Source organism: Neolamprologus multifasciatus, chromosome 6, assembly GCF_963576455.1.
Source record: "Neolamprologus multifasciatus chromosome 6, fNeoMul1.2, whole genome shotgun sequence".
NCBI lineage: Eukaryota > Metazoa > Chordata > Actinopteri > Cichliformes > Cichlidae > Neolamprologus > Neolamprologus multifasciatus.
In genome coordinates, this window is record NC_140444.1 from 22014946 (window position 1) to 22031070 (window position 16125).

General features: G+C 37.2%; 3 long non-coding RNA genes across 4 annotated transcripts; 2 read left to right on the forward strand and 1 right to left on the reverse strand.

Moving 5' to 3' along the window:
• Positions 1–3043: 3043 nt before the first annotated feature.
• LOC146516950 (uncharacterized) lies at positions 3044–4587 on the forward strand. Its single transcript, XR_014874631.1, has 2 exons — positions 3044–3556; positions 3819–4587. It is a non-coding gene; the product is annotated as an uncharacterized LOC146516950 (long non-coding RNA).
• A 4735-nt stretch (positions 4588–9322) lies between these two features.
• On the reverse strand, positions 9323–10124 carry LOC146516951 (uncharacterized). Its single transcript, XR_014874617.1, has 4 exons — positions 10044–10124; positions 9859–9932; positions 9656–9703; positions 9323–9519 (listed from the first exon to the last, which is right to left on the reverse strand). It is a non-coding gene; the product is annotated as an uncharacterized LOC146516951 (long non-coding RNA).
• A 3291-nt stretch (positions 10125–13415) lies between these two features.
• On the forward strand, positions 13416–14257 carry LOC146516952 (uncharacterized). 2 transcript variants are annotated; one of them, XR_014874615.1, is made up of 4 exons: positions 13416–13536; positions 13648–13721; positions 13877–13924; positions 14061–14257. It is a non-coding gene; the product is annotated as an uncharacterized LOC146516952 (long non-coding RNA). The 2 variants fall into 2 exon arrangements; XR_014874616.1 differs by having other exon boundaries at positions 13459–13532.
• The last annotated feature ends 1868 nt before the right edge of the window (positions 14258–16125 follow it).

Genomic DNA, 16125 nt, shown 5'->3' on the forward strand with positions numbered 1-16125 from the left:
CACATGCATGCACACACACACAGTGCCTTAGCTTTTATGGCACACTACATGGGTTTTACATTGTGTAACCAGTTGAAACCAGTTTGACCGTGTTTGTGTAACCCACGGTAGTCAATAAAAGAGCCTGCAAGGGGAGTCAGTTTGAAATTGGCTGAACATCTTGCCGGACTTCCCTTGCTTGCAAGTGAGAACCGTACAGAGTGTCTTGCTTTTGTTTACAGTGACGAACCTCTGCACCAGCAAGGTCTGACATTAGACCTACCAATTAAATTTTAAACCTTGCAAATGTCTGTGAGAGACTTTATTTTTGACAGTGATGTTAAAATATATGAGTGTTTCCTGGAGTTGGAAAACTAACTTGAAAGATCACTTAGGATGTGTTGCTTCATGTGTTACAATAAACTGTCATTACTCCAAAACAAAACAAGGTGCTAGCACTATCCTCCTGCTATATGTTTTCTTTTTCTTTCTATATTTTTTCTTCTTGCAAAAAAGCATTAGAGTCAGACCATTTATCCACATCCCATTTATAATGCTGAAAGACTTAGATTTACTTATCTTTTCAAATAAAGTGGTTTTCATTTCAAAGACCTACTTGTTACGAACACTGCAAATAGTAAGTTGATCTTCTTGTTTTTTAAATGTTTCTGATGGAAGAAAATATTTCCAAAATGCTGTGTGTCACATAACTAAAGGATGGACTTTCTCCTCCAATAAACTGCCATAGATCTTCTTTGGGAGACTGAGGAGTGTGATCCTCCCCTTGAAGCACACCCTAAAGTTCCCTTTCTTGAAGAGGGGAAACTTCACCCCAGTCTGCCAATCCAGAGGACTTACTTCAATGCAATATTAAAGAGGTGTGTCAAACTAGAAAACCTCACAACATCCAGACCCTTGAGAAATTCATGAAAAAGCTCATCCACCAACCAAGTGTTTGACCTTCTAGAGTCAACAGACTGAAAGTAGAGGTAGTTTCTATTGAAATAATTAACAACTTCACAGTAAAGTGACGCTTTCTCTCTACTGATATGAGTCAGTGTAGCTCACTCAGCCATCTCTTTGTTTCACTCACTCCTTCTCTTTTGGTAGACTCATCATCCAATAAGACTATATTTATTCAACTGCACTTTAGATCTCAATGTTTAAGTGAACAGATAGCCTATAATGGTTTTCATAATCCACAGTAAAAATAATAGTGAGGCATTAGGTATTTAGTTTTTTTTATTTTTATACTTCTTTTATGTGCTTGCTTACAATAAAAAGACACTATTGTATTAAAAATATAAATTTAGTAATTGCAATATCCAGCCCAATTTACTGCTGCTACCGGTCAAACATTTTAGAACACCACAATTTTTCCAGCTATTTATTGCAATTCAAGTCATTCAAGTCGATGGATAGCTTGAAATGGTATAAAGGTAAGTGGTGAACTGTTAGAGGTTAAAAAAAAGTTACCCAAAACTTAACAATAATGTACATTTCAGAATTATACAAAAAGGCCTTTTTCAGGGAACACAAAATGGGTTAACAATTTAAAGCTGTTCTGAGGCAATGGAGGTTGATCAAGCCTTGAAAGCTGTTGCTACTAATTCCTACAGGTGTTCCAACTTTTCTGGATTACTTACAATCCCCTCTGTCTGCATAAAAGCAGTGTTGGAACACACTAATGCACCATTCCCTTATGAGTATCAGTTGAATCGTATTGTACTGCAGAAAGTAGTGTGTTTGTACAAAAATGGTGAGAAAAAGTTAATTAACAATTTTAATAAAACTTAAAAATGTAGCTCTTTCCTACATGGAAATTACAACGGAAGTCAAGGTGTCAGTGAGTAGTTTCCTTTACAATCAAAAGGCACTCAGAAACTGATGCAAACTGGGGAAGAGGTCTGGCAGACACAAAGCCACAACTGAATCAGAGGACAAGTTTCTGAGAGTTAACAGCATGCGTGATAGGCAGCTCACAGGACAACAGCTTCAAGCACAGCTTGTAGTAGTAGTTGTAGTAAGTAAGTCTCTGTTTCAACTGTGAAGAGAAGACTTCAAGCTGCAGGTTTGACAGTAGGGCTGCCACGATTAGTCGACTAGTCACGATTACGTCGACTATCAAAATTGTCGACGACTAATTTAATAGTCGACGCGTCGTTTGAAGCTTTGTAAGATCCCAAAAGACGCAGGAATAAGTAGTAGGATTTAAGAGTGTAATAACAGACTGAAACAGAAGACGGCAGCACTGCATGTAAAGGATGCCAGCTGCCGTTAAACCCCGAAGAAGAAGAAGCTCTGTCCCAGAATTCATAGCACGGCCCTGCTCAGTTTCCAACAATGGCGGCAGCTAGTTAGTTTTGATATTACTCTTATTATTCTTTCTGGGTCACAAAATAAATTGGGATGAACTGGGCAGAAGAGTAAAAGCAAAGCAATCTGCAAGTACCACACATTTATTGGAACTTCTACAAAAGATATGGGAAGAACTTTATGAGGAATATTTGATTTCTATAGATTTCGATAGACTTCTCCTCTTCAGCTGCCCAAAAAAAGGCTCTCAATCAAAACATAAACAGACCATCTGTAGTGACAGGTAAAAGGAGCCATCCTCAAAACAGAAAAATTCCACCTGCTACTGTGGAGTTGGATCAACTGATGGGAAAATATTTTTCCAAGCATAGTTCTGTTCTGAATAACCCATAATGTTTTAATTTAGGGGGGCATGTAAATAATTTGCATTTACTGATTATGTACTTACTAATTACCACTGTTCAAAAGTTGAATAAAGAAACAAACAAATGTTTAATTAAAAGCACTTTGTAGAACATCACATCAGTTACAATGTAGAATTAATGTCATGTATAGTTTACAAATAACAAAATGTTTACATAAAATCATGACAGCATTTATATAATATCACCCACTACTAGCATTCTGTAATTTACTGTCTCTTTTGAAAATGTATCACTACATATACAGCACAAGACTTTTAAGAGTATTTAACAAGAGTATTTTCCCTGGTTTTACTAACACACTGGGGCACATGTTCACTAAAACGCTTTGCCATCTTATCCAGGAGGGTCACCTTTTCACCCTCACATGGAATAAGTAATCTGACTGGCATGGTGGTATGTAGCATGTAGTTTGAAGCAAAGATTTCGTAGTGCCCCATGTGTAGTGTTGGAACCAGGGGCGATTTTAGCCCATTTTTGAATGAAAATGAATCAAAGCACCCCCAAAGATTTCTTACTTTTTTTGACAATATTTGCTGTTTGTGTGACACACTACTAAAAATATAAAAAGCATACAGTACTGTACTTGTTTGAGACGTAACATTTTAACAACAAAAGTATAGATAACCCCCCTCCCAAAATGGTTTGTTCCAGCTCTCCCCGCTCTGGCTCTAGCGCTCTTGCTGCCAGAGCGATGGTGGCTGAGACGCAGCGGAGCGGAGGTGTAAGTGCCTGGCTTAAAACAGGACATATTAGCTGCATTTAACCTTCAGTTACTCTTTATATAGTTAGGTAGGAGTCAGACCATGTTTCTTTTTAGCTGAAAAACATTACACCAGGTAAACTGCAGTGTTGAAAGCGTGTTTTCTGACAATGTTTGCTACTCTACAATCCGTCCTGCTCTGTAGTAAATATAGCGACATTTGACCGTCCTGTTGCTCCCATTGAAATGTATACAGCCTATTTAAAATCTAAAACTTTAAATTGTCCGCAGCCTACTGTTGGTTACCACTGTCCTGTTTGAAATGGATACTAACTAGCTAACTGACTGAATGCCCATTAACCTTATAACTCCTGTTGTGTGTGTGTGTGTGTGTACAGAGAGACAGCCAGGTTCATAATGGATATAAGAAAGTTTTTTCAAAAAAAGGAGCCACATTCAGGTAAAAGTGTAAAATCAAATGATCCGTGAATCAGGAACAATGTTGGATCAGTGTTTCAATGTTTATATCTTTTATTAGATGTTCATGTGGTTTGGTTATTTGCCTTTTGGTTGAAAGTACACTGAGAGAGGACTTTTTATAGTGATCTTAATATAATTTTTTTCACATTAATTTAATTTTTCATCTAATTGAATACAATCTATTTGTGTATGATTGTCAGTCCAAAGAGGGAGAGAGGAAAGAGGGGAACGTGAGGAGAAAGTACAAGGTCAGGAAGAACCAGGTAAGAAAACAGACAGGGAATAGTGGCAATGTTCCCTCTAAGCTGCGCACGTACGCAATTGCGCACTGCTGGCACGGTCTCTGCGCACAGAAAATCTGCGTTGCGCACAAAAAAAAATCTAACCTGAATTGAAATTAAAATTAATACTTTAACAATTCTGTTTTACAGTGTTAGTCAATAAGTGACTGGCTGCTCCCGTATGGGATTAGAACAATGCCACCTTATCCCATAGTCCAGCCAATAATGTGATTCACATTCGTATATATGCAGCTAATCAACGTCGTTGTCAGGCTATGACAGCGTCTTTATGTGCCGACACCGGTGTTTTAACTAGCAAAGCGGCGTGGCTGATGTGGAGTGAAGCCACGTTAATGACAACGTGGACAACCATTGGAGATGTGAGCAGGACAGACGGAACAATTGACGGGAAAAGTGTGGACTTTATACCAGTTTTTAAATTGTGTTGATAGGCCACGTAAAACCAGAGTTATGATAAAAAATATCTGCAATGTTTGGTTTCATTGCTGAATACTATTGTTGTTTATATTTACTGCAGGAAGAAACGGGAAGAAACGGTAAAAACAGCGTTTTAGAAGAAAAAAAGGCTTGAAAGCACTCCCCGCCTGTGAGCAAAAAAAACCTCCACCCCCTCTCCCTTTCCTATTTGTCCAAAAAAGTACCATGTCGACCAATCAAAAAATGATATGGCAACGTGGCATCTAGTTGTTAAGAAACGGGGGAAAGTTTTAGGAGTGAGGGCGGAGTGGCACAAATAATTTGTGTGGCATCAAATTTGATGCAGAACAGCTGATTGTTCTGTAAATAGTTTGAAATGTTTATTTAAAAATGCCTTGGCTGCATTTAATAAAAATAGCTGCAAAAAACTTTGTTGTTTGCAAAACTCAGTTACTTTTTTGAAGAAGTAACTATATAATTAATTGCCGAACATTGGTCATTATATACTGTATTTTGCAGACAGAGAGTTACAGGACTCTCTCCCAGACCACAGACTCATAATACAAGTAAGAGCTTTATTTAAAAAAAAAAAAAAAAAAAAAGTTGTGTTTTCGAACTTGGAGTTTTTACTTCCAATAGTGTTAATATACTACACAGGTCAATGACTAGATTTTTTTTAAATTTTCATTGTAAGTGGGCTAAAGCAGTTAATTAAAAGTAGTCTAACATAAATGTAAATGCTGTAATTTGATTATTTTAATGAACCATGTAACTTGGATGGATTAGATGCTGGTGTGACCACAGTGCACATGTCTGATGTCAGTGGTCCAAGGGATCGCTCAGGGAGTTTGTGTGTTTGCTCAGACACGTGAAAAATTAGAGGGAACATTGGTGACCGGCAAAACAGAAACTGTTAAACTGACAAAGAGAAAAAAAAAAATTTTATTCATACAATCTGGAAGTTTGGTCTCCTTATATTAAAGCTGCTATACAGAATCTGCAAAACAAACTGGGTTGAAACATTTTTGACCCTCTTTAACAACATTTCAACATAACATTATAATTGTTTGGGGAGATTAAAATTATGATATATTTTTATGTGGTTCAGCCACAACTCCACTAAAACCTCAGCCAGTAATAGGTAGGCCAACTTTTGGACCGTCCAGTTGTCTGTATGACTGACGCAGTACATACATCACATTTGCACACTATCAGAAAGTGCCAAACAGCCCTGGTGGAGTGAGGAGCTGTAAAGAGAAGCAGATGCTCTGTTTATATTCTAAAAATGTTTTAAGCTTGTTTCAAAGATTCTGTACAGCAGCTATAAATGTTTTCCAAAAGCACACATACACTTATCAGTGTTTCTCAAACTTTTTACAGTGTGTACCACCTGATAAAAATGTCAAGCTCTCCTAAGGACCACTGTGAAAGCATGAAAGTCATAAATCTTACAACACAAAATTATTATTATTAAATTAGTAAAATTAGTATCTGCAATAAAGATTTTTTCATACATTGTATACATTCTACCACAGGCAAAGTTGCCTCCATATATTATATTATAGTTTTTATTAATATTTTGTAATAATTTATTTGTAATAATTTATTCTGTTTTGGGAGTGTTTTTATGTATCTGTATTATATTATACATACACATTAAAAGTGAATCTCTGTCCAAAAAATGTACTCTGTTTACTTTTTACTCACTGTGAGCATCACTCATTATTCTCCCCCAGCAATTAAGGTTAGGATATGTATTTTATTCCAATCCATTCTTCTTTTGCAGCATTTAAATAACCTTGATCAGATTTGATGGTTTTGTTACAGACTTTTCAAAAAAGTGTTTTGCTTTTCTTTCACAAATGTGGGGATTAAATTGTGTTAAAATGCACAAAACAGTGATGTCAGGTTTTGTGACGAGGACCCAGGCACAGAGAGACTTGATGAATTTAAGAATCTTATGATTTAATAAAGAAATTTGCAGACTTGCACAGAGATGGTAAAATTATGATAACGGAGACAAAGACAACAGACGATGAAGACAGGGAGGAACAGGGGTTTAAATGCACCAAAGTGACAGTCAGAGAGAACTCGGGACAACATTTAAGGATGCAGGGACCGGCAGAGACAGGTTTATCTTGCCTGGCTGGGCAGCTCTCTGGGTGCTCAGCACCCCCAAAGCTCTTATCCTAGAATCACCCCTTGTTGGAACCCAGTCAGGATTTGTTTCAATCATTTCATAGACTGGTTTGCCTGCAATAATGCCAAATAATTAGCTTCTCTATAAATAAAGGTAGTTCTGCATGTTTGTTCTAATTTGCTATGACCTCAGAGCGTATTGAAAATAAAAATATGAACTTAGTAATATGAACTTATTTAGAACTTACCAGAATGAAAATACTGAAGCACACCAACAGATATCTGTGGCTGGTAGAGAACTGAATATCAGCTCGTGTCACAGCTGCTATCCAGGCTAGACACCTTCTTTTGGTAACATCCAACACATAAGCTCCCTCATGATGCTTCCAATGAAAAAAGAAAAGAGCCCGTTTTCAAGCTTATTCCTTTGCCAGTAGTGCAATCTAACATTACAACCGACCACACAGCAAGCATTTGTTTGGCCTGCTAATATGGCACCTCAACCAAAAATCCTGGCTACGCCCCATCCGGTAAGATCACGCTCCAGAGCCCTATTAACATACGGATCTAGAAAGAAGACGCTGCATTTTTAACTCTGGGGGAGATGGAGAATGAGCCTATTTCCAAAAAAAGTGGAGTGTGTTCCTTTAAATACTGTATTGTATATATTGTCAAAAACTAAAGTGTACATAGTAGTTGTTGTATCTTGTTTACTGTATCACTGACAGATAATTTCAAAGTCAAGTGAACGCTACATTATAGTAAGATATTGTGTAATGTGAAATACTGTAAGCAAATGAATAAACAGCCTAATTCTTGCTAAACCTTTGACTGTTTTGTTTGAATCCAACTGTTTTTTGCAGATGTACATAAAACATGTTACTTTTAGTATTATTATTATTATTATTAATATTATTATTATTATCATCATTATTGCACTAAATACATTTTAAATAAAGGATACTTTGATATACATTCTACTGTAAGGTTGGAAATGTATTTTCTTCAACCTGAAATATCTTTTGAAATGTATTTTGGTTTGAAAAAAATATATTTTCAATTTCAAAAATATATATTTTTTGAGCATCACAAACACAACATATATTTGAAATATATTTTGGCCAGGACAAATGTATTTTTTTTACCGTATGGGCGGGATTGCGGTGCCGCTGTGCCGCAATCCGCACATGTCGTTGGCTGAAATCCCACAGCAAAAATTTAAACCTACAGCTCTGCTATCACTTCCGACAAAAATGAAGACAGAAAACTAAACAGCAGTGGCGTTTGTAGGGTTACTGAAGTTGGGCGAGCTGGTATATAATGATGTGCTGTGTGGTGGCTAGCTACACAGCTATGGTTAGCCTAGCATAAACACAGTGAAGCTGGAGCATGAACGCTAACTTTTTTCTACTCAATAATCATTAACATGAGGGTTCCTGATGGTTAATTGCATGGCAGGATGCTGTAAACGGACTAAACTTCAGTGAGAAGAACAACTGCAATATAAGGCTAGTCATTAAAAACACTGCTGCATGGGCTGGGCTGCAGTTACATCATTTAAAAACTGAGCTTTAAAATGAATAGTGATGAGAAAATCCGAGACAGGTCCACAGTGTTCACTGACTTTTTTTAGGGGCTTCCTCAGATTAAATAGAACAAGATACTAAGCATTAAAACATGTTAAAAACACAACAGCCTTATTAAACTCAGAGTAGTTTGGACCCAGGAGCAGGTTTCATCAGGTCATCTCTTAAAGATTGGCTATCCAACCTGCTGTGACTGTTTAATGCAGTGCAGTTGTTATCATTATCACTTGTCACATGCTGTTTTTGACAGTTAAAATAAATAACATTCATATAAGAAATAAAATTGTCTCATGAAAAATGTATATACTGTACTTTAATATTGGTCATAAGGGTGGTACTTCCATATATTTTATGTGGTGGTACTCCTTTTGAAAGGTTTGAGAACCACTGGTATAGTATATAGTATAGCATAGTATAGTATATAGTTTATATAGTATAGTACTGGCATACTACCTTAAAGAATCAAGTGGACTGTAATAATATTGTGGTGTTGTGCCGAGCTTTTCTTAAACTGTAATCCAGTTAGCATAATGCATTCCTGTTGCGAAAATACAATTAGTAGCAAATCTACTGTTTGTGACATACAAACTCTATATTTTAAATATTTCCTCACAATTAATGCTTTTTTAAAGAAAACATCTTAGTCTTCCCATCCAAAACAAGCTGTTTCTGTATTCTCTTTCTTCTGGACTGGAGGGATGATGAATGATCCTGCAAAACATCTGTGACCTCTCCAGGCAAGCCTTAATAAAATCTCTATTTATATGGTTTTTAACAAACATAGGTATCTATAAATATGCTACATATTCTGTGATAATGCATACTGAATTATTTGGTTGATTTGGGAGAAACTGCATGAACAAGGAGATGTTGTTTATATTGACTAGAATAATCTGTTCCTTTTTTTTTTTTTGACCGAGTCACTCAGAATTAAGCGGGGATTTTCAGTAATCGTGTAAATAAATAAAAAAATCCCAGTGCAATTTAACATAGGTTTTTATTCATTGTTGGTTCATTTTCAATTCATCCTTTGTGGCAGTTGTAGCTGTTGGTTAAGGAGCAGCTTATCGTATAGCAGCAAGAAGCAAAGCAAGGAGCGTTGAATTCTGCAGAAGTGTTGGATTCAGTAGAAGAGGTAGTAGGAGGGTAAGACGATTTAGGGAAGTCCCAGTAGTCTGCAAGAGAATCAGTAATATATATTATTACATGTGATAATGCATTCTCTGGTGAATAACTTCTTAGAGATATGTAAATATCAGAGAGTCAAGTGTGTCTAATGTTCAAACCTAGAAAGACAAACATGAGACTCACCTCCTCCCCAGATGAAGAACGTGCATCGCGCTCAAGTGCTGAGTCATTCTGTTTAAAAACAAACATGTAAATGTATTGTTTGGATATGACAAGATAGGAGCACTGACACAGTCTCTGGTTACACAGTTACACACACAGTGCAAGATATATTCATATATTACAGATAACATCACTAGCACAGTCTACAGTCATATTACACTTACAGGATTTGCCAGAGCAAGGCTCAGCAGGCATCCAAGCAGAAACACAACCTTGATCATGGTTTCAGTGATTTCACCTGTTGACAATAATTCTGATGAGATGTGGTCAAAACCATTTGCAAAATCACCATTCAACCAACATTACACTGAAAACAGAGAAGCAATAAGAGATTGATGAGAAATGTTACCGTCAGGTCTTCACAACTTCAGCAGACTGTCTCAGAGATGTGGATGATTGTGGTAATGTTGTACTGACAGCAGAGCTTTTTATACATAGTTGCAGGAGATGATTTAATCTCATTTGCGTAACTGTTGGGAAATTGTAATTCTTAGAAAAACTTCTCATCTTAACAAGGGTAAACACAATTAGGCAATAATCAGGGACACACCTGATTAATCTTTTTGCTGCAACACAGTGATGTGAGATTGACCAGGTATGAGTCACATACAAAACTAAACGTTGTTTGTGTATGTTCCTTTAAGTATAATTGTCTACCCTTTAAAATGTAGAGGTAATGGTCACCAGGTTGTATCTATCTATATATCTATCTTCTGGCTTTTTAAAAAATGTAAAGAAACTAGAAAATAATCAGGTGTTGTATATTACCACCATTCAGGGGTGGGTCTGTGGCCCAGCATTTTGTGTTATTTTATATTGTTGATTTTTTATATTAATAATATGTTAAATTCATGTGCTATTCTTTAGTAATGGTATAGGTGAGTTTTCTTTTATTCTGTTAAGTTCTATTATTATTATTCAAAATGGTTAAAATCACATACAGGTGTATCACGTCAGGTACACAGGATCAGTACATCGTTATCCAGCATTATAAAGGAGACTTGTCCTATTGCAACCTCAGATTTAGTTTGGTATGCTCCTCACTTTTGAAGTGTTGAGGTGAGCACCATAGTGAGATCTATAACTGTCTGATGCCCTAAGACTGTGTGAGTCTGGTAAGGGATTTTAAAAGATCTCAAAAGAATTTGACATCAGCCATTCCACCATCTGGAAAAGTATTTACAAGTGGAGGACATTCAAAACAACTGTCACCATGCCCAGGTCTGGCCCTCCAAGCAAATTCACCCCCAGAGCAGACCGCAAGGTGCTCAGAGAAGTCATCAAAAAGCCTAAAATGTCATCACTGGAACTACAGGAGGCTCTGGTTGCTGTCGATGTGAAAGCGCATGACTCTACTATCAGAAAGAGACTACACAAGTTTGACTTTCATGGGAGGTGTGCAAGGAGGAAACCTTTGCTCTCTAAGAGAAACATTAAGACCAGACTGAAGTTTGCCAGGACAAACGTAGACAAACACCATGACCTCTGGAATAATGTTCTTTGGACAGATGAATCTAAAGTGGAATTATTTGGAACCAGAACAGTAGACATGTTTGGCATAAACTAAATACAGCCTTGCAAGAAAAGAACTTCATACCAACTGTGAAGCATGGAGGTGGCAGTATCATAGTTTGGGGATGCTTATCTGAGGCACCACCTGGCCAGCTCACCATCATAGAATCCATCATGAAGTCTACTGTGTGTGAGGAGTGGGGCAAACTTTCTTCTGATTGATGTCAGAGACTGGTAAAAGGCTACAAAAGGTGTCTCACTGAAGTTATATCAGCCAAAGGTGGCAACACTAGTTATTAGGGGGGGTAGAGTGTCCTTACTTTTTCCTCCATTAAAATACAAATTTTGGGGGTATGCTGTTTTGTTTTGTTTTATGTGTAAATTTTTTAAAATTTTTTTTTTTGTTTATTTGCAATTAAGTCACTTACTTTTCCAGTAATACATGAAAACATGATTGGACAGTGATATGTGAACATTTCTTAATAAAGAGCTGATAATTTAATGCAGTGCCCCTATTTTCTCACATGACTGTTGTAAAAGTACCAGACACGCACGATGATTGTGCTCACTATTATTGCATTTTCTTGACAGTTGTGAACTCAAGGAAAACAGTCTGTTCCAGTCAAGCCCTCTCTCTCCCCGCTCGACTCTGGCTTCACTATATAGAGAAATAAAAAGAGACTCCATCATCAGTCAATCACCACCACCTACACTTACTGGATCAGCTTTGTTTAGAAATGGTCCTCTAAATCCATCCTCAACATTATTACTTTGACCCCCTGCCAAAAAAGCCCCATAATAAATAGTTTTTAAGCCATAAATTGAAACCCCGCTCACAAACAAAACAAAAATAGATTTGTCAAATATAATACAAATTAAAATATGTATGCAAATTAACATTTAATGTGTTTCATGAAAAGGTTCAACAAACACTCAGTTTCAAAAATTAGACATTTCTGCCAATTATTTTGTGGTCAAGCTGATATGATTATGCTGCACTCATTTCATCACAAGTATCAGAAATAATACATTTTAATAGATTTGTCCAGTAGTTAAAGTAAACATTAATCTTTATGTCATCAGAAAACATTGCATATGCACTGTAATGTCGGTCTCCACCCTTTAGTGTTTGCAAACTGGTAAACAGATGGAAATACCTTGCTATGATTACAAATCAGAGGACTTAGCAGCTTAAGCAGTTAACAGACAACACCCAGGTGAGTTTTTTTTTTTAAAGAAAATAAGAAAAAAAAACATCAATTAAAGAACAGCAATCCACAAATGGAGAAAAGTTGGAACAATGATTAACCTTCTACTCCAACCTTCTGCAAAGAAGAGTGGGCCATCCCCCAGAGATGTTAAAGGCTCATTGCCTGCTATCACATCTGGACAGGAACATGCAAATCATTGACGTGAAGCATGAACATGAACACACAGATGACCCGACAAAAAAAACAGAAGAGACTAAAGAATGTAAATACACAGAAGGGTAATAAGGGAAGCGTAAACACCTGGGGAGAAACATCTGACACAAATGACCATGACGCCACAGGGGGTAAGTAAAACTAAGCACATTAACCATAGAAACAAGATTTTCAAAATGAAACAGGAAGTATCGACAGACGTGAACTGGGACATGAAAGCTTGACAAAAGAGAGAGGGAGCAAGAGAGGGAGAGGGACACAGAAGAGAGACACAAGGGGACCTACATAGACGAGGAAGCGTAGAAAAAACATAAACCAGACCAAACCAAACAAAGACAAACTAATAATGATACTAGAACTTTGATACTAGAACTAGAACATTGTCTCATAAGTAATACAAAATAGAAAATAACTCAACTATACCCTTACTTAGGAATACCACATGACTTTAACATAATATTAACATAAGAAATCAACAATACAAAATAACACAAAACGCTGGGTCACAGACCCACCCCTGAACGGTGGTAAAATATACAACACCTGATTATTTTCTAGGTATATAGATAGATACAACCTATCCCCTACATTTTAAAGGGTAGACAATTATACTTAAAGGAACATACACAAACAACAGTTAGTTTTGTATGTGACTCATACCTGGTCAATCTCACATCACTGTGTTGCAGCAAAAAGATTAATCAGGTGTGTCCCTGATTATTGCCTAATTGTGTTTACCCTTGTTAAGATGAGAAGTTTTTCTAAGAATTACAATTTCCCAACAATTACGCAAATGAGATTAAATCATCTCTTGCAACTGTGTATAAAAAGCTCTGCTGTCAGTACAACATTACCACAATCATCCACATCTCTGAGACAGTCTGCTGAAGTTGTGAAGACCTGTCGGTAACATTTCTCATCAATCTCTTATTGCTTCTCTGTTTTCAGTGTAATGTTGGTTGAATGGTGATTTTGCAAATGGTTTTGACCACATCTCATCAGAATTATTGTCAACAGGTGAAATCACTGAAACCATGATCAAGGTTGTGTTTCTGCTTGGATGCCTGCTGAGCCTTGCTCTGGCAAATCCTGTAAGTGTAATATGACTGTAGACTGTGCTAGTGATGTTATCTGTAATATATGAATATATCTTGCACTGTGTGTGTAACTGTGTAACCAGAGACTGTGTCAGTGCTCCTATCTTGTCATATCCAAACAATACATTTACATGTTTGTTTTTAAACAGAATGACTCAGCACTTGAGCGCGATGCACGTTCTTCATCTGGGGAGGGGGTGAGTCTCATGTTTGTCTTTCTAGGTTTGAACATTAGACACACTTGACTCTCTGATATTTACATATCTCTAAGACGTTATTCACCAGAGAATGCACTATCACATGTAATAATATATATTACTGATTCTCTTGCAGACTACTGGGACTTCCCTAAATCGTCTTACCCTGCTACTACCTCTTCTACAGAATCCAGCACTTCTGCAGAATTCAACGCTCCTTGCTTTGCTTCTTGCTGCTATACGATAAGCTGCTCCTTAACCAACAGCTACAACTGCCACAAAGGATGAATTGAAAATGAACCAACAATGAATAAAAACCTATGTTGAATTGCACTGGGGTTCTTTTGTCATTTATTTACAGGATTATTGAAAATCAGTGCTTATTTTTGAGTGACTCTGTCTTAAAAAAAAGATTAAAAATGTTGTTGTGTCAACAGTGCAGTGTAGCTAGCTGAACGCTACTTCTTCACTACGTACAACTCTGGATACTGTAGCTCCTCTGAAAAAGAAAGGCTTCAATCAGTACCTGATTCCCTGGTATACCTCTCAAATTGGCACCTTAAAGCACATAATGTTGCTTGTTTTGCTTTAGTTTTTCTCTTTTCTAAAATGAATCTTGACTTTTTCTTTAGTCTTTCTGCTCACTGTTGTGTTTGGTAGCTGCAAAATAAAGTTCATCAGTGAAAATCAGGCAGACACAAAATTTGTTTTGGGTTTTTCACAAACACCGTTTTATTGTACAGTTTGGCCCATAATGTCACGGTCCTGGGTCGGATCGACCCAGCATTTTGAGTTCCTTATGCTTAATCTGTGTTTCAGTTATTCTGGTATGTTTTTGCATTATGACTAAGGTTCGGGTTGTATTTTGTTATTATTGCCGGTTTAGTTCAGCGTCTAGTCCGTCTTACTCTGTCGAGTCTGTGTCCTAGTAAAGTGTGTCTTGTTTCCTGTTTTACTTTGAAGGTTCATGTTCCTGTCTTTGTCAGTGTTTCTAGCTTTGTTCCCCCTGTCTTGTTAGGTCTTATCCCTCCCAGCTGTGTTCCTCTTCTGTCTTTAATTCCTTGATGACTCCTTCAGTGTATTTAAGCCCAGTGTGTCTTTGTGTCAGTGTCGCGTCGTTAACGTCTGTTCATCCTCATACCACCCTGTGTTGTGTTTGCCTGCCTGCTAGTTTATTTGCATTTCGTCTGGTTAGTTCTTTGTTCAGTCTGCATTCCCACAATAAAGCCGAGGGTTTTGAGTTCACCTGTGCCTCCGTGAGTCCTGCTTTTGGGTCCACCTTTCCTGCCTGCCTCCACACAGCCATGACACACAAGTTTTTGGACAAAGCTTTTGTCATTTTTCTTGAATTTTTCCTACTGAAAGTAGCTGTACATAATGTTACATCTGTGAGATGATTATGGGCAATTTTTTCTTCAACGTTTAAAATTTTACACATGAAGAAATTCACAAAGTCATCACTAGTTGACGTTAAACGACTGTTGGCTCAACAGAGCCCCGGGTTTTCTCAGTCTGGCTAGAGTGTTATAGAGAAACCTGGTGTTGTTCTTATTTCCATCAATCAGTGATGAATAGTAAGATGTTCTCTAGTATTATTATGTAGCCTTTTTTATACAGATGCAAACTGGCTTTCCAGGCTAAACGATGATCTTCTAAATTAGTAAAGTGCAATTTCTTCTGCAGCATACGAGTTACAGCGGTCCCTTGCTATAATGTGGTTCACCTTTCGCGGCCTCGCTGTTTCGCTAATGTTTTTTGGTGCAATTTTACATAGTTTGTTTTCGTTTTTGTTTGCACAGCGCATTGTGTTCTGCGTCCAACCTTGTGAATGCGTTCAGCTTGTCAAATTTACAAAAATCTTCAATCGCTAGCAGTGTGACTCTGAAGTGCTGTACTGTATGTTTGTAAGTTTTCTCCCCAACAAACACAACAATGTTGACGAAACGTTTTGCACAGTCAAAGGCACCTGCGATAGCACCCAAAAGGGAGAGGAGGCTGCTAACCATCGCACAAAAAGTTGGACTTCTGGACATGCTGGCGGAAAGTAGAAGTTACCGTATTTTCCAGATTATAAAGCGCATTAAGCAAAACAAAACAGTCAGAAAAGTCAAACTTTACACAACTCATTCTTCTTGCTTCCTCTACTTCTGTACCATTGTTGCATTAATGTTGAATTCTCTTGCAGCTGCTCTATTCCCATG